General features: G+C 49.0%; 1 protein-coding gene and 1 non-coding gene across 3 annotated transcripts in view; one reads left to right on the forward strand and one right to left on the reverse strand.

The window, feature by feature from the left end:
- The window catches only part of EMP2 (epithelial membrane protein 2), a 39,054-nt gene that overhangs the window by 16,012 nt on the left and 3,460 nt on the right, over positions 1-19,582 (reverse strand). The window lies entirely within an intron of this gene.
- On the forward strand, positions 10,251-10,328 carry LOC118882119. The gene has a single exon (XR_005016674.1). It is a non-coding gene; the product is annotated as a small nucleolar RNA SNORD66 (small nucleolar RNA).

The following is a 19,582-nucleotide window of genomic DNA, read 5'->3' on the forward strand; positions in this document are numbered from 1 at the left end:
CTGCTTTCACACCTGGGAGTGATTTCAGTTGGAATTCCAGGCATTAGAAATAAACTCCTGCAGAGAAAAGAGTAAGTTTTTACAAGAGGTCAAGTAAGGTCTTGAGCCCAGTGTAAGAGAAAAGTCTGGAGGCATACAAGGGTGGCTATGGCTTGGTTTGAACCATTAGGAGTCCAGGAAAATTAGGGAAAACAGACATGTCACCTACTTAGTACTCTCCCATGTTGGTGTCTGGAATTCAGATCCCCAGTGAAAAACAAAATGAGGTAAATCAGTGACAGAACTTTCAGACCTAAGGCATTGCTTGGTAACCTCACCAGAGGCTTTGGAGTCAATCGTTCACAAATAGAGAAGACCCCATGAACTTTTAAGAGACTAAAAATGATCCTCTACCCTTGCATCTCTATACCGAAAGAAGTTCCCCTTCATCACTATCCCTGACTCACTCTTCAAGTTCCTTTCCTTTAGTGACCCACTCTTCCCAGTTTCCTGTGCATTCTTCCAGAAATATTTGTTAGGTGGGAACACTTACTCCACACTCTTCAGGTTTCCATGTTGGGGGAGCTGCCCCAGGGGAACACTCCTGGCCTCAGGTCCCGCCCCTCACTCACTCCTTTGATCCTGATTGGAGGGTGCATCAGTGTCCACTTTCTGGATTGGTGGAGCTCAACCATTGAGAGGCCACCTTGCAGCGCTTTTTCTTTGTCCTTCCCCACACCTCCTCCCTAGACAGCGAGTGGGTGTGTCTGTCCCCCAGAGCCCCAATTTCCCTTGGCTTAGGGGTCCAGGGGCTCATGGGGGGCAGGGGTGTGGAGCTAAGAGCCCATCCTCCAGCCCAGCTTTTCTCACTTGATAATATCCCTAGAGATCACTCTTCTCCAGCATATGGATCCACCTCATTCTCGCAATGGTCGCCTGGTGTTCGGTTGGGCGGCTATGCCACCATCTACTCCACTAGGTCCCCACTGATGGCCATTTAGGGCGTTTCCAGACTTTTTGCTACTCCAAACTGCACTGCAGTGAGCATCCTTGCACTTATTTCTTTGCACGCTTGTGTTAGTATTTCTTTTTCTTTTTTTTTTAATTTATGGGTGTGTTGCGTCTTCGTTTCTGTGCGAGGGCTTTCTCTAGTTGCGGCAAGCGGGCGCCACTCTTCGTCGCGGTGCGCGGGCCTCTCACTATCGCGGCCTCTCTTGTTGCGGAGCACAGGCTCCAGACGCGCAGGCTCAGTAGTTGTGGCTCACGGGCCTAGTTGCTCCGCGGCATGTGGGATCTTCCCAGACCAGGGCTCGAACCCATGTCCCCTGCATTGGCAGGCAAACTCTCAACCACTGCGCCACCAGGGAAGCCCTGTGTTAGTATTTCTGAGGGGCAGATTCCAAGAAGCAGAGGTGCTGGGTCAAAGGATAAGTACATTTAATTTACTTTACTTTTAATTTTTCACTTCAATTCAAACTTAATTTACTGCAAAGCATACTGGACACTGTTAGTGCTGTGCCAGCCTTGATCTGCAGAGGGTTTTCAAAGGGTATAAAGTACTGGACCAACTGTTATGTACGGACTGGGTAGGTAGACAAGCCTTGATGTCATGTTTTTTGAGTTAATAACATCCCTTAGTTCCCCCAGAAGTATAATCCTGGCCTATACAGACTAGCCTCTGCCGTCCCCGAGGCTCTTCCCAGCGGTGCTCTCTCCTTCCCATGTTTTCTCCTGCACTGGGACTCTGGGACTCTCCCTCTCTGGAGACACTGAAGAACAGACCGTTCCCTGGGCTATAGATGTTGCATGAAGGCCAGCCCAACAAACCCAGGGTGGCATCACATTCGTCTTTGCCATTCACAGAAATTTATTTTCCCTTCCAAAAATGTCATACTGAACGCTGATCCCTCTGGCCTCCCCTTGTCCCTGTGGGCTTCAGCGCTCTGCCAGCCAGGTCCGGCCTCAGCTCCTTGGAGCAGAGCTTCTGGAGCACCCTCAGCCGGCTCTCTCGCGCGCTGTCCAGGTCTCGACTCGAGCATCCCCTCCTCAGAGAAGCGGCCCTGATCACCCAGTAGCCGCGCCCCTCCGGTACTGTGTATCCCATCAGTATCTATCCCATCCCCCTGGCTTATTTTCTTTGGAAGATTTTCACTGTCAGAAAGCATCTTATTTGTTCACTTGATTATTATCCATTCCCCCTCTTTCTCTGCTGTGCTGGGTGCACAGAAAGCTATTTGCTGTCATTTCTAGTTCTAGGAATGTAGAACTATAAAGGCTCTGGGAAAACTCAAAGCCCTGATTGTCCAGAGGCAGGAACTGAGGCCAGAAACGGCCATGACACACTCAGATCCCACAGCAAAGCGGGAGCAAGAGAAGGACTAGGGGGTCTCCTGGCCCCCACTCCAGTTGCCCTTTTGACCTCAGTGGGAGACCCCTCACAGGGTGCACAGCAACCTTTCAATAGTCAACAACCATTTCCCAAAAGCCTCTGTCACTTTCAAGCGCAACTTTCACCGAGCAGTCCAAATCACGTTGTTTTTCCTTTGGTGATTTCTTCAGGGGCTGAGCAGGACATTCTGAGAGGCCACCTGGGTTGGGGTGTTTACCTGTCTGAAGGTGGGAGACTGTACTAGATGAGCTTTAAGTTCCTGTCGAGAAATCAAAGTCTTATGATTTGCAGAACTTCTCTTTTAAAAATATGTTTTGATCTACATAATACATGTGATGATTAAGAAAAAAGAAGGTAATAGAATCAAAGGCATATGATGAAAACCACAGCCTCTGCCCTACCCCAGTCCCGATCCCTGGAAGCAATCTCTCTTAACACTTTCAGCTGTTTATTTTCCCCATAGTGCCATATGTCCAAACAATATTCATACATTTCTCTTCCCTGATTCATCTGTTATAAACATTACTGACTTCCTGCCTAAGGAAGAGTTTCTTTCACCATCATCACTGTCATCTCCCTACTCCCACCATCCCAATACAGTCTTATCACACATCGATAATTCTCATTTACGCTATGACCATGCAAATGTTGCACACTGCAGGGCCAAATAGTGTCCTATGATTGCACTTTTTTCTTAAAAACTCTTCTCTTCCCTAGCATTACTAATTGTCTTTTCCCTGCTCTCTCTGTGGCTCTGTCTATTTTCCCCATTTCTTCAGTTCTCTTCAAACTTCTTATCACTCCAAGACTTCTATTGCAGAACCCCAGATGCAAAGCAATGCACAGTTTCAGTTGCCAGCCTGTAATTAGACTCCTCCTTTGCAGTGTACTGTCTCAAGCCAGTCCCTCTCTTCCAACTCTGTCCTCCCCTGCTCTCTGCCAGGCGCAGCCTCAGCAACTGCTGCTGTCACAGGACAAGCAAGACAAATATTCTTCAGGCAAGACCAGCAAATCTGCTCCTAACTGTGACCGGGGCACAGGATGCCAGCACAACCTCAAGACATGTAGGAGACAAAGCAGATCCCTGGGGAGGGGGTGTGCTCAGAGGGGGTTATCCCACATGAAATGAGACTCCTCATGATTAAAGGTCGAGTTGCAGTTTACACAGCGTATCTTGTGTTGGATCTTCGTGTCAACCCTGTGAAGCTGGCAGGGCAAGGTATCATTATCCCCATTTTACAGATGAAAAACTGAGGCTCACAAAGGCATCACACGATTCGCCAAAGTTCACAGAGTTGGGACTCTAACCTCTGGTTTTCCAACTCCAAATCCAGGACGTTTTTATACTACCCGCCTTCCTGCTCCCGTGCTTAGAGCCTAATGAAAATCAGGCGAGAGGGCACAGGCAGCATCAAGTCATCGTATGCTTCACCTTTGGCTGCATTTCCCTCAAGCTTTGCACCAGGCAGGGGGGGATTTGGGAAGGCAGCGTCTCTCTGCCCTGGCCATTAGCTAAAGTTGAGATATGACTGGGCTAATTAAGAGAGGACTTCATGAAAATCTATGCTTTAGTCATCATTTGTACTAAAAATAGAATTTCTTGCATTTTTAATCCTATTAGCTCACCGGCCCAGCTGAAGCATGTGTTGTCTTTATTTACTCTGAGATTGGTTTGGACTTTGGATAGAGTTTTTCCCTGATCACTAAAAGGATTTATTCAGACACAGTAGAATGGACTCAGTTCTGTTTTCTAAATTTATCACAATGAGCCCCCTTTCCACCCAGAAGCTCAGGTGGATCTCGCCACCTTGATTTAAGTGCATTGTAGGAATCATGGTAAAGCATTTTCAGACTGAAGGCCTCAATACTCCCTGTTCTATAAAATACCCATAAAAATAATCACATAAAATAATAGAGAACACAGAATATTAGAACTTAAGATTTCTTTTTAAGGCAGAAGAATCAGTAGCTGGAATAGAAGGAGCAACAAATGGGTTTCCTTGCGCAGGAGCAAGAATCCCCTGGGGCTCAGACCTGGAGCGAGTAAGGAGGGGGGGAGGAGGGGGCGAGGCACTGGGAGGTGTAGGTGGGGCTATGGAAATTCTGCACACAGAATGCAGTGTTCGTGGTTCAGTGAACTTCAAGTTCTAAAGGCTGATGGTTAAAAAAAAAAAGGCTGATGGTTTGGGATAAGGGATGGTACTCCCAGAAATGTCCATCCAGACCTCCGATGACAAATAGGATATGCCAAGAACTGGCATCTCCTCGCTGCCTCCTAAGTAGCGGTGCCGTCCTACTACACCTTGGTCCAATGTTTGCTTGAAATGTGTGTGTGCGCGCGTGTGTGTGCTGCACATCTAGCACTGGGTGTGGAGAAAGTCCTGCTGGTGACTCACCGGCCCTCCTTCCCCCAGAAGCAACTTTTGATCTGTCGTTGATGGTGGGACATCACCAGCAGGGTCTTCCAGGTGAAGAGAAGGCCAAGGGACCTTCCCACGGGTGATGTGAGTGTCCCCTCCTCTCCTTCCCTTCAGAAAAACACAAATCCCCACCACAGGGAGCCCTGGCCCCCGCCTGCTGTTGCGAAAAGGAAGCTGCTTTGGTCACGTTCCATTACGTGCAGGGGAGCGAGAGTGTGAGCCAGCAGCTACCCGCGGCTGTTAGGATGACCACTCGACCACCTGATTCTAACCCCACCCTCGGGAGTTCTCCCTACAACTTAAACCACGGCCCATGCTCAGCTGAGTCGGAGCCTCTTCCCGGAATTATAAGCGAAAGGACAATCCTGAGGTCTAGAACCTTTCAAAACAGACCTGAGATGTTTGGTGTCTGAGGTTTCCCCAGCCCAGAAGGGCTCCACCCACAGGCCCCGCTCAGAAGGCCAGGGAGGCTCTGGGCGCTGGGCCCCGGGGAAGGCCAGCTGGTAAGCAGTCTCCCGGGCCCCACGGCCAGAGGGACTCCAAGGCCCACTCTGGAGCTGGCGGTTCTGCCCCAGGCTGGCTGAGACCCCGCCCCTCCACCACATACCACCCACGGCACTCAGAAGGGACAGTGGCTTTGGCCTGTTTTCAGGAAGGCAGAGGTCAGCTCAGCCTCCTTCCTGCCCTGGTATCTGGACACCAACCAGCCCGAACGGCCAGGCGTCCAAGATGCCCTGGGGATGATGGAAGCCCTTCGCCCTGGGTGGCCCAGCTTTGTGCTCACTGGGTCTGGGGCTTCTAGGCACAGAGCCAATGCTTGCCTCTGTCCGGAAATGAACACTGGGATTTGGCAGTGCTCCAGGGCAGAAGCCACTGAGGACGATTCTGCCTGAGTCTTTCAATCCACTGTAATAATAATAACTACTATATCAGTAATAATGATAGCCAACATTTATTGCCTAGTATGTGCCAGGCACATGTATTAACTTATGCATTCCTCACAAAAACACTGTGCTATAGGTGCTATAATTAGCCTCATTTTATAGGTAAAGAAAATAAGGCTCAGAGAGGTTAAGCAACTTCTCTAAGATCACACAGCTAGTAAAGGCTGGAGCTGGGATTTGAAGTTAGACAATCTGCCATCTGAGAAGCCACCATGTTGCCCACCTTAAATCTGAATTTCTCTTCCCTTTTGGGATCCTGTCATCCTCCAGCCTGATCAGGAGATGGGTCCAAAGTCCTGGGGCCACGTGTGGCTTTGGATGCTGGCCATCGTTACATGTCAGGCAACGAGCGTTCATTGAGCACCCACCGCTTACTGGTCCCTGGTGACACACGGGTGAATAAGGCAGGCTCCACGTCCCGTGGGAGTTGCCAGGTACATCAAGAACAAGGGCGTATAAATAAATAAACATGACGTGATGACATGCGTGCTATGAGAACGTAAAGGAAGGTGTGACTAGCCCCGTGCTGGGGTTGGGGCAGCATCAGAGGCTTCACGGAGGAAGCGACATCTGGGCTGGGTCTCAAACGATGGGCGGTTTGCCAGGCAGAGCCGTGGGGACAGGGTGTTGCAGGCAAAGGGAACGGGACGCTCCGAGGTACAGAAGCATTACCAGTGTGAGCAGGGGGTGAGCTGGGCAGGGCCCGGGGCTGAGCCAGAACTCTACGCCGGGTGAGAAGCTCGATGGGGCTTGGAAGTTTGAGTGTTATCCTGGAGGCAGTGGGGAGAGGGGGAAGGCTTTGAAGCAGGAAAGGAATAAGATCTGCCTCTAGAAGAAAAACATCCCACAATCAGGAGGACGGATTAGAAGGAGACGAATTGGGGGAAGCTGTCAGAGAAGCCCTGGTGAGAAAAGGAGAGGGTCCAGATGAAGGTAAAAACTGGGAGGTGAGCAGGAGGGAGGGAGGGAGACTCTTCAGAAGGAGAATCAGCAGGACCCGGGGACGGGTGGGGCGTCGGGCAAAGGATTCTGGGGGCTCAGAGTGGCCGCTGGTTCCACTCACGTGCTTGGCTTAGAGCAGGAGAAGCACATTTGAAGGGTGAGGGAAACAGTTCACCGGTGTTAGAAATGTCTGGTTACCAACGGCGGAGATGCTCTCGGGCAACTGGAAATATGGGCGGCACTGTCACCCAGGAGGAGACAGGAGCTGGGCACAGAAATCCCTGTGTCGTGGGTGTGTGGATGGGAGATACAGCCGCTAGTAACTATGAAACAGCACCAGGGAGAAAGGGCTGGGAGAGAGGAGGGGTCGGGGGAAAACCAAGAGCGGATGGTGGGACCCCAAAGCCGAGAGAGAGAGAGAGACAGAGTGGGAAAAAGGAATCAGGATGGAAAATTAGCTCACTGGCAAACTTGGTAATAACAATTTTAGTGAAGTAAACTAAAGCCCTTCTTTATTTTTCTCCTCTTAGCACCTCTCATGGCCCGATGTTATGTTGTAGTTGTCATTTGGGGGTTAACTTTCCCCCCGGCCACAGTGTCAGGCACCTGGCAGGTTCTGCAGGTCGGTAGTCTCAGCACTTACAACAGTGTCTAGTTTATAGATGGTGCTCAACAAATGTGCTGAATGAATGAAGCAAAGAAGGAAGGAAGGAAAGAAGGGAGGGAGGGAGGGAGGGAGGAAAAGAGCCAGATTTCAAGGGGCTAAAGCGCTAAGAAGTCAAGAAATGTTAACGAACATTGTAAATCAACTATACTTCATTTTTTAAAAATATTGAAAAATAAATTAAAAAGGAGTCAAGACATGGAGCCAGACTTTTCCTTCCAGTTTGGCAATACAAGAAGAAAGAAATATTTATCAAGGCTCTGGAGTCCCTTCCTAGAGAGAGAACTCCAGGCCCAGATGGCCTCACTGGTGAATTCTGCCAAACATTTAAGGAAGAATAATACCAACTCTACACACACTCTTCCAGAAAATCGAAGAGGAGGGAATGGCTCCCAACCCATCCTATGATCCTATGATCATCCTATGATCACCCTGATCCCCAAACCAGGCACGGCATTCCAAAGACAGGAAAAATACAGACCAGTATTTCTTATATTCATACATGCAAAAGGTTTTAACAAAGTGTTATCAGCAAATCGAATCCTCTTATTAAGAAGTGGAATCTATTTCCCCACCCACTGAACCTGGCTGCCCTTGTGATTTCTTTTTATCAATAGAAGGCAGCAAAAGTGCCAATTCTGAGCCCAGGCCTCAGGAAGCCTCACACACTTCCTGTCTGCTCGGCTACCACGCAAATGAGCCCAGCCTGGCCTGCTGGATGGTAGGAGATTACATGGAGCATAGATGAGCTTTTCTCCAGCAAGGGCCACCTAAGACCAGCCAGCCCCCAGCTAACCCACCTGCTGGCCACAGAGACGTGAGAGAGACCAGCTGAGCCCAGCCCATATTGCCCACTTACAGAATCATGAACTAAATGTTTTCTCTTTTAAGCCATTACAGCCTCGGAGATACTGCAGGCTCAGCTCCAGACCACTGCAATAAAGCGAATATCACAATAAAGTGAGTCATGTGACTTTTTTGGTTTCCCAGTGCATATAAAAGTTATGTTTACACTACACTGTAGTCTATGAAGTGTGCAATAGCATTATGTCTAAAAAAACAATGTACATACCTTAATTTTAAAATACTTTACTATAAAAATTGCTAACCGTCATCTGAGCCTTCAGCAAATTGTAGTAGTAACATCAAAGACCACAGATCACATAACAAATATAATAATAATGAAAAAGTCTGAAATATTGTGAGAATTACCAAAATGTGACAGACATAAAGTGAGCAAATGCTGTCAGAAAAATGGTGCCAGTAGGCTTGCTCAACGCAGAGTAGCCACAAACCTTTAATTTGTAAAAAACGCAGTATCTGCAAAGTGCAATCAAGAGAAGGGCAATAAAACGAAACATGCCCGTGCATTTCAGGATGGTTTGTTACACAGCAAGAGCTAACTGATACAGGGGAAACTCTGCATTGTTAGATTCAGAGTTCCTCAAAGACAGAAACCATGTCTTACTCATCCCCAGTGCCCAAGGTTACTCAGCAAACACTTGGTGAATGTCTGCTAGTTTGCACGGCTTTGGCGGAAGACCTAAAAACCGCCATTCTGCCAATGACTGCTGTCTGACCCCCTCAATTAAAGAGCTCCCTGATGGCTGCTGTCATCCAAGGAGCTCCCTATAATTATGCCACCCACTAAACCCACTAAACCCCAGGCCCAGAGAAGGCTGGGACCTGCAGGCACTCAACATGTCATTCAGATTAGGTGGCTGAGGTGAGGCAGGTGTCAGACTCAGGGTGTTTGCCATCCTCACAGCCATTAGGTTAGGAATGTTCTTCCCTTCACAGAGCATCTCATATTAGTGACTTTCAAGTAACCTTCAGGAGATCAGTGGCACTCACTTTAGCAGCCTTTTCATCTTTCCTAAACTGTCATTTCTGTGGGTGAATTTTGTCAGCAAGTTAGGGACTGGGAATCACTGCCTACAACTCAGCCAGACCCAAGGAGCCCCAGGACCAGGAAGCCAGGCCTCCACCTCCAGGTAAGTTAACCCATGAAGGGGACAAAGGCGAGAAGACCAGCAGGAAGTAATACGTGCAAAACACAGAAGAGCACAGACAGAGCCAGACTGGACCGCAGTCTAGCAGCCTAACAACTCAGTGCCTCAGTTTCCTCATCTATACAATGGGGATGACAATGGTATGCCCACCTCCTAGGACCATTGGGAGATAACAGAGTGAAAGTGCTTAGAACAGCATCTGGCACAAAGCAAGTGCTTTGTACATGCACCGATCATGACCAGCATCACGGTCAAGGAGTTTCTTAGAACTGCCACCCCCAGACCTTTCCCCTCCCCACAGAGTTCTCTCCTTGTCCACTGCCACTTTCAGGTGGCAGTCATCAAGTGGAAATAAATCACCCAGCTGTCTCCAGAGGGGAAGAAGGGCAAACAGACAACAGGCAGCTCAAGGCATGTGGACAGTTAGGGGATATTTCAGGCACCACCCTCACTGTGCTTGCGTCAATGTTCCCCCAATCAGCCATTCCTGCACCACCTGCAGAATCTCAGGTATATCCGTGTACCACCTGTGTTACTAGTAGCCTACTCACTTTTTAAACTTACATTTTTATAAAAAGAAACCTTATATCACAACCGAAATGGAAAGTTAGCAGTCGCCTGCCATAAATAGAGGGTGCTGGGAAGAAAGAAATACAAGGAAAACAGAACAATGTTATTCAATTCCAGCTAGAAACTGTTGCTGCTCAAGACTCTGAGTCCAAGGCCAGCTTCCTTTCCCTTTGCTGAAGCAGGATGTCACGTGTGTTTGGGAAGTTTTATTAAAGACATATTAGCACAAAACTGAGATTTTCTCCTTGGAGGGTTGGGAGGGAATTTAAAAGAGGATGATTTAAAAGGGATTCTATCTTACTTAATGCTGTGTATCTAGTCCACCTGAAGTATCTGTGATCATTAATTTTCTGTGTCAGCTTGGCTGGGCCACAGAGTTTCTGTGAGGGTGTCTTTGTGGATGAGATGAAGATTTAAATCAGTGGGCTTTGAGTAAAGCAGATTGCCCTCCATAATGTGGGTGGGCCTCATCTGATCAGGTGAAGGTCCAAATAGAACAAAACACTGACATCCCCCTCACCCGTGAGCAGCCTTCGGACTTGAACTGCACCATCAGCTCTTCCCTGGGTCCCCAGCCTACCAGCCTAGCCTGCTGATTTTGGACTTGCTAGCCTTCATAACTGCATGAGCCAATTCCTTAAAATAAACCTCTCTCTCTCTCTCTATAAACACACACACACACACACACACACACACACACACACACACACACATCCTATTGGTTCTATTTCTGGGAGAACCCTGCCTAACACAACATCTCTCCATTGGGGTACCCAGCCCATACAGACTCACCAACCTGAGAGCTGGCAGGTCATATCCTTTAACTAGGGGTTTGGGGGCAATAACAGGAAGGGATGCCCTCTATTAAACACCCAAGATCAGGCAGATGCTGAGCCAGCTGGGGAACCATCCCCATGAACTTGAAGTGACACTCTAACATTTCCCCACCAGCATGACCCGGGGGACTGTGAGGTTGCCCTGCTGGAAAGAACGGCAGGCCCCCAAACCTCTTGCCCTTCCGACTGGGGAACCTCTGATGACGTGCGTCTGCAGCTATGACACAGTCCAGCCGTGGAGCTGGGAAACAGACCCCACACAATGAGAACTGCAGACTCATGCAGTCTTAGCTGAAAGGCGCTGTGTGATCATGCAGAACCACCCCTGCCCCAGCCTCTGCCTGGATTATTTTTATAGCAACCAGTTTCCATTTGTATGGGTCCCAGGAATGGAGACCTCACCACTTCCTGACACGGCACCTGATAATTGGGCCCTAAACATTAGAAGAAGGTTTTCCAAACTTCAGTCACTGGCTTACCTCCTTCCTGAGTACCACCGTGAGATTTTACTTCATATTTGTCATTAAATAAACCCACTCTCTAACAGAAATACATGTATTTCAGGAAGAAATATTTTGCTTCTGGGAATGGAGAATCAGCATGACCTGCCACAGAGACTGATCGTGAAAATTAAGAGCCACCTCCCGCAAAAAAGTTCACAAGTTCCGGTTCAATGCTGTTGTCCACCAAAGGGCTGAGTGAAGACCTGCTCTGTCTGGTTAAAGGAGGAAAACTAGAGTCGAAGAGATGTCTTCTCCTTGATGGAATCCCTGGCGGCCAGTGGTTAGGACTCAGTGTTTTCACTGCCATGGACCTGGGTTCGATCCCTGGTCGGGGAACTAAGATCCCACAAGCCATGTGGCATGCCCCCGCCCCCACAAGAAAAAGGAAAAAAAACAACACAGTGTGACAGCCATAAGATGGAATACTACTCAGCAATGAAAAAGGAACAAAAGGAACAACATACTACATGTACAACACCATGGAAGATTCATAAAACCTTATGCTGAGTGAAAGACGCCAGACACAAAGAGTGCATACTGCCTGTGACATTGTGACTTATAATAAAAAATATAGCTTTAAAAAAAAAAAGAAAAAGGAAAACTAGAGTCGAAGAGGTATCTTCCCCTTGATGGAATCACAAGAGCTGAAAGACCATTGAAAAGGGAACCACTTTGTCATTGAGTGATTTAATGTCATTTAATGTCGTATCCAGCAGCACCTAAAATCACTCTAGCATTGTGCAGAAAACAGCCTTACGGAGGGCTCTGCCTTCCACGGATTCCAATTCTCTCTCAGGTGGTCCCCATGTGCCCTTCAGTCCTTCCCACCATCCCCCAGCCTACTCAGGTGGGCCCAGCCTGTCCCAGACCTAGAAGCCTCGCTTAGCCCCAGGGGCCCTGGCCCCCAGCAACCTGCTCCAGATCTATAGGAATTTCACCAGTGGAAGTTTCTTAGGAGCCAGAAACTAGGACAGGACTGGACACTGAATTCAAACCTGGGGAAGCAGAGAAACTGGAGCCCTCATCCACTGCTGCTGGGAGTGTAAAACGGTGCACCCACTTTGCGAAACAGTCTGGCCGGTCCTCAAACGATTAAACATAGAGTTATCATAGGAGCCAGCAATTCCACTCCTGGGTAAATACCCAAGAGAAATGAAAACACTCGCACAGAGAACTATACTCACTATCTTGTAATAACCTATAATGGAAAAGAATCTAAAAAATTATATATATATATATATATATATATATATACACACACACACACATATATATATACACACAATAACTGAATCACTTTGCTATACACCTGAAACTAACACAACATTGTAAATCAACTATATTTCAATAAAAACTTTTTAAAAAGGGAATGAAAACACATGAGCAACAGAAACGTACAGGAATGTTTACAGCAGCATTATTCACAATAGCCAAGGGGTGGAAACCACCAAAATGTCCATCAACTCATGAATGGATAAACCAAACGGGTTATATCCACACAACAGAGTATTATTAGGCCATAAAAAGAAATGAAGTACTGATAGACTCCACAACATGGATGAACCTTGAAGACATTATGCGAAGTCGAAGAAACCAGACCCAAAAGATCACCCAGAGTACGATTCCATTTATACAAAATGTCCAGAATAGGCAAATCAATAGAGACAGAAAGCAGATTTGTGGTTAATTAGGGCTGAGGGGGATGGGAAAATAGGAGGGTGATCTCTAAAGGGTATGGGGGGGTTCTTTTGGCCGTGGTGAAATGTTCCAAAATTGACCGTGGTGATGGTTGCACATATCTGTGGATATACTAATATACACTGAACTGTACACTTTTAAAAACTCATTAAGAAAGAGATTTTTAAAAATACAATGAGAGAGCTCTGAGTTCACTGGAGGCTGGTATCTCAACACCCCCAACCCCCTGGGTCTGACACAAGGACACCTAAGAGCCCTCAGTGGCCCCTGAGGAGGGAGGGAGGGTAGAAACCATGGGTCAGGACCCCAGGCCTTGAGTTGGTCTGAGCGAGAAGTCCCGCCCCACCCACCATGGCGCCCAAAGGTGACCATCCCACACCTACAACTGACCACCCACCCCCTAGGGCTGGGACTGAGCCTGCCCCTCACTTTCTAGGACACCCCAAGAGGTGGGGAGCATGTGACCCCATTTCCCAGCCATCTGTCCCGAGCATACAGTAGGTGCTACTCGAGGACATGAGGACATGGACCACTCACTCAGTCCTGACCCTCACAGAGCGCCCCAAAGAACCAGCGGGATGAGTCAGGACCCCAAGCTGTGCCCTTCCTTCCCCAAGGCGGGGGGCGGGGGGGAAGAAGACTGAGCTTGCTTCCCCCCCACCCCGCACCCAGGGCACCAGGATGTTTGCACGAGCCGTTCCCTGTCTAGAAAGTTCTTAGATCCGGGGGTGAATGGCTCCTTCCCTTTATTCAGCCTCAACTCCAAAGACCCGTCCTCAGAGAAGCCTTCCGAGACCATCCAAGATAAGTGACCCTGTTTTATTTTCCTTAAATCACTGCACATCATCTGCTGTTTCCTTCTTGATCTCTAGTCTCTTCTTTTGTTCTGTCTCGTCCCTCTAGACTGCAGGCAGGGGCTTATGTCTGTTTTGTCTCTGCTGTGTCCCCAGTGCCCAGGACAGTGCCTGGCACGCGGTGGCTCGAGGGATGGTGACCTGTCAGGCACTCTCCTCCCGACTCAGGCCTCACCCGGAAGGCCCAGAGCAGCGAGGAGGTGATGACCGGGAGAGTGTCCGGTGCGGGGCCCTCACTGGTGATGACGGCTCAGCATCCTCCTATCCCTTGGGATTGTCACGGCCTCCGGCTCGCCTCTGAGTGCAGGAGCATGAAAATTCCAAGGCTCCTCTTCCCCTGCCTGGAAACTGTACAAAAAGCACCTGGGACAACACAGGTGAGGTTGAGGGGGGCTCAGGCCAGGCTCCGGGACACACCTGGGGCCATGAGCCCCTGGAATGGGGAGCATAACTTGCCAGACATCTCCAGACTTCTCGAAATTCCTGGGGAGAAGGGGAAGCTGCGAGTCCTTAGCAGCCAATACTCACCGCAGCTGGGGGTGGGCACATCACCCAGTAAAGGGGACCTGGATGGGTCACCAATGGTGTCAACACCACCACCATCATTCTGCCCTGCGTCCCACCTGTACTATTCATGACCCACACTGTCTTTAAAACACGAGTCTCGGACTTCCCTGGTGGCGCAGTGGTTAAGAATCTGCCTGCCAATGCGGGGGACACGGGTTCGATCCCTGGTCTGGGAAGATCCCATGCGTGGAGCAACTGAGCCCATGTGCCGCAACTACTGAAGCCCGAGTGCCTAGAGCCCGTGCTTTGCAACAAGAGAAGCCACCACAATGAGAAGCCCGCGCACTGAAATGAAGAGTAGCCCCCGCTGGCCGCAACTAGAGAAAGCCCACGCGCAGCAACGGAGACCCAACGCAGCCAAAAAAAAAAAACCACGAGTCTCACTTGATTAATTTTTCAATGTGTATTATACCATAAATGGAAAGTCAGTATCACTTGCCAAGCGACTGACATTTTACTAATACACATTATAAAAAATATGAGCGTATTACAGTTTGTAACCTTGCCTGTATGCTACAGAAATCATCTCCAAATGCCTGTGGGCGTGCAGACCACACTCTGGGCAGGAGGATGATTAAGTCTCTTTTGGGCTCCGGCCTAGAAGAATGTGACCCGGTGTCACGCTGACATAAAGGGACGCTGACCATGCCACTTGGGCCTGATGCCCTCCAGGCAAGACCAACTGCAGGAGGGGGAGGGAGCCGCTGCCCGAGCCCCGAGCCCCTCTCGTCCCCCACCCCACCCCTGCCACCCGTCCCTGGGGTGGGCTAAAAAGCAGGAGGCCGGGAGGACACCCTCTCTCAGCTATTCATGCAACAGATTTATTGAGCACCTAGGGCACACTTAGCTCTGTGCTGGATGCTGGTGTTACCCCAGGGAACTCAACAGATCTGGTCCCTCAAACAAAGACCATCAGAAGTAATGGAAGTGATTACCGATTAGACAGAGGGTTCCTGTCCAAAGCAGGGTTCCCAGAACACCCTTCTCCATTCCACACACATGTGAAATACAGGAATCAAGATGGTTTTGCCCAGGGGAGGGGTGGGCGTGAGTTCTGTTCTCTGTGACCAGGCTGTTAAGGGCACAGGACCCTCATGTGGTCCAGCACCCTTAGGACTGACAAAGCTGACTTTGGAGGAAGAACACTGGTGTCCAAGACACCCACCGGCACATCTGCAGCAAAGGCACTTTGTTGGCCCAAAGGGGCAGGATTGTTTCAAGAGGACGCATATATCTGTATTGAAAAAGAGGGATGTTGATGGGATATATCCATCCAATAGAGCAGGGTCTGTGGGGTCCAAGAGACTTGGGTTCAATCCTAACCCAAAATTTTTAAGACTCCATTTCTTCATCTATAGGGCAGGGATAGTCCTTACCTCATAGGGTTGTTGTTCATCTTAAATGAGATAGAGGATGTAATGCACATGGCCCAAGCTACTCTGCACCCTATAAATGCTATACTAATAGCAATGGTAAATTATTGCTACTAAGACTGGCAAAATGAAAGTCATTTTCTCCTATTCTCAAACACCAACCTAAAGCACAGTTCCCGACCCAGGTCTTTATGTGTCTCTCTGAATTCTCTTCAAAGGCCCAGACTCCCATTCCCAATGGTCTCCTCGATACCTTTCCAGGGATCTCATAATGGCCCTATTAGCACACCTTAAATGCACCACGTTGCTCCCTCCCCAAACCACCACTTGTCTGTTAACAGCACCCAGACAGGAAACCCATCACGCCTGTGAGGGGGCCACAGAGGGATGTTTCAAGGGGCATGTTCCATGGGGGCTGGATGGCACATGTCCCGGTTACCTTGCCCCTGAATTACTGCACTGCTGCCACCTAGTCTGTCTACCATGCCCCCCCATCTCCTAAAGTTCCCCACCCCAAAACCTACAAAGCTCGCACTGCTTACTGAATTCAGGGAAGACTATTTCATCATTATTGAACTTCATGTACACATGTAACCCATGAATATATTCTCTCTGTTACAAACAAGACCGGGGTCCCATGGCCCATTCCTTCCTCTCCCCTCTCCCCACGCCAGCCACACTGATCGATTCGGATGTATCCTTCCAGACACTTTTCTTGCATACATGTAATAGGTATGAGGCCATAAGAATGCAGCGACATTTATAAATAGCCTATTTTTCCATATATTGTTTTGCTACTTGCTCTTTTTTTTTTTTTAGCTCAATAGTGTCTTATAGATTTTTCTATATTGGTACACAGAGATGAACCTCGAGATTTTTTTCTCTGCGATCCAAATTTTTAAAAAAATTTTTATTGAAAATATAGTTGACATACGATATGTTAGTTTCAGGTGTGCTACATAGTGATTTGACATTTGCACACATTTTGAAATAATCTCCGTAAGTCTAGTAGTTCAATATATTACATCTCATGGCTTATTTAATAACTGGAGGCTTGTACCTCTTAATCCCCTTCACCTATTTTGCCCCTCCCACCCACCTTGAACCTTGTTCTTTTAAACTTCTGTAACATGACTGATGGATATTTAGTTGCTTCCAGGTTATTTCCACTTTTTTCCTTTTTCTCTCTCTTTTTCATCCCAACATTGCTGTGGGAACATCATCATGCCTGCCTCCCTAGCCAGGTTCATTGGGATGTGGAGGGAAGCCCCCTTCACCTTCGCCCTCCCAGCTCTACCCCCCAGCCCTGCCCTCCCTTCCCGCACCTCGCACTGCAGGCTAACTGGACGCTCAAGGCTTCTCAAGCAGGGCTCCTGCCTGCAACCTCTGCCTTTTCTTTCCCTCCCTTCTGCAAACCCACAACCATCAGTGCCCAGGGAAATTCTAGGGACTCTTTCGAGTCCATCTCCAGTCCTACAGCCTTAAGGAAACTCTTGAACACCACGACATGGGCTTCCCTGAAACTCCATCTCGTGACCCCGGTCCTGGTGCATACATCCTTGGACCCACCATCCTCTTCGCTAGACTGTAACCTGCTTTGAAGAGAGGGAAATCCCCCTTTGCCTACACAGCTCACTGCCCAGAGTCACTTAACAACAGCCATCAAGATGAAAGTGGGGGGCTTCCCTGGTGGCGCAGTGGTTGAGAGTCTGCCTGCCAATGCACGGGACACGGGTTCGAGCCCTGGGCTGGGAAGATCCCACATGCCGCGGAGCAATTAGGCCCGTGAGCCACAACTGCTGAGCCTGCGCGTCTGGAGCCTGTGCTCCGCAACAAGGGAGGCTGCGATAGTGAGAGGCCTGCGCATCGCGATGAAGAGTGGCCCCCGCTTGCCGCAACTGGAGAAAGCCCTCGCACAGAAACGAAGACCCAACACAGCCAAAAATAAATAATAAATAAATAATAAATTTAAGATGAAAGTGGGCAAGCCAGCCCCTCCCTCGGCTTTCCTTTGGTTCAAGCAAACCACAAACATCTCAAGCCACTTCCATGTATAATACATCAATATACCGACTCCTCCAGTCCCTGCAACAACCGGCCAAGGTCATCCAGGCGGCACGATGACCCTCATCAAAGATGGGGAGGACTCCCTTGGAAACTGAGTGGCGGGTTTGGTCTGAAGCTGAACATCGGGGCCTCTTTGCAGAAGACGAGCTTGGGTGGGGAGCTTACAGTTATTTCAGGTTTAGTCATGTCAAAAGGATGAACATCTCAGCCCCAGTTATGCGATCTCCCAAAAGGCAGTCACTCCTGCACTAAGATTTGTGCCAAATCCAAGGATCACCTGTGCTTATTAATTATATCCTTCCATTATTTAAAAAAATGCTTTAATGGTTAAAATATCAACTCAAGTTTCACCCTGCACAGTACTGAAACTATGAGTCTGTGTGCTGTTTGTGTTTTTTTCCCAACTACCAACTGAGAAAAAGACATAATTACTCTTTTTCGTTTCATGTTCAGCTGTGAACTTTTAAAAACGATCTTGGTTACCACCAGTGATAACACGCTTTGGGAAACGTTCATTAGAATAAGATGAATGAGACTTTGGGTCATATTTATTCACTGCAAAATTTTTAAACTAATTTCATTTTAAGGAAAGAGAGCCCTCCAGAGAAGTTTGTGATCAGAAGCGCCAGAAAGAGAAATCTTCAAAGAGAGTTCTCTATCAGGCAAACTTACTTGGTCTTCGGCTACAAGCAGTTTTCACTGAGGGACTTAACTTGTCCCTCTCTGCATCCTGCAGGGTGATAGATGTTTCACATCCAAATTTCTCAGAACAATCTTGACGCCAAATATCACACCGGCGACCGCTCCCTCAGCTCTAGACCCAGGAGTGCTAGGAAGCTTCTAGAAGCTGATGTCATCCAACCTGTCCGAGGAGGGCAGGAAGCTGGGCAATCTCTTCACTCTCAGTTCCCTTTTGGATCAACAGAAACCCAGCCTCCCCAGGAAAGTGAGAGCCCTAGAAATTCAACTATTCAGGTCAACAACTCCTTGTTAAACCCTTGAGATACCATGTGAACAAACCAAGCATCTTCAGTCGGGAAGACGGTCCTCCTCCAGCCTCCGTCTTCCTACTCACCCCCACCCCCAGGATGGACGACATCCCCAGAGCCTGACAGCTGTGGCCGGGAGTGACCCAATGCCAGTGGGAAGTGACCCACTGCCTGAGCATGGCTCCTAGCCCACCTTTATCCGATCAGCATCCCAGATGGATGACACATGCCATAAGGGTCCCTGACCCTGGGGACCTGGCCTGGAAACCCACTGACCACTCCCAGCCATCAAGCTCCTCAGCAGTGAGTCCCCAGACCCAGATCTCGTCCAGGTACTGCCGCCAACTTGCTGAGCGACCTCGGGTGAGTCACTCCACCTCTCTGAGCATCCTTAGCTGGCAAACTGGGACTTTCTAAGGCCCTTAGGTCCCTGAAAGTCTTAGTCCATGGCTGCCCTGAATGCAGAGCGCTCTCACCCCTCCCACCCTCTGCCCAAGGCTTGGCTGCCTGGAAGAGTCCCAGTGACCGGAGCAGAGCAGAGCTAGTGCTGCCATGGGTGTTGGGTTACCAGGCCGGCACTCTCCCCGGGTAGCAGCTCTGCCTTGGATATTTTTAGACTCCCCCCTCGGCCTGTCCCTAACAAGAGCCAGATACATCTGACAACTCGCCCCATGGGTCAGTCCTGCCAAAACTGCACTTTTGGGTCACTCCTGCAGGGAGCCAGACTCCATCGCTCCTGGGGTGAGAAAGGGAGCCTCCTCTTCCCACCACCCCT

Source organism: Balaenoptera musculus, chromosome 15 (assembly GCF_009873245.2).
Source record: "Balaenoptera musculus isolate JJ_BM4_2016_0621 chromosome 15, mBalMus1.pri.v3, whole genome shotgun sequence".
Lineage (NCBI taxonomy): Eukaryota > Metazoa > Chordata > Mammalia > Artiodactyla > Balaenopteridae > Balaenoptera > Balaenoptera musculus.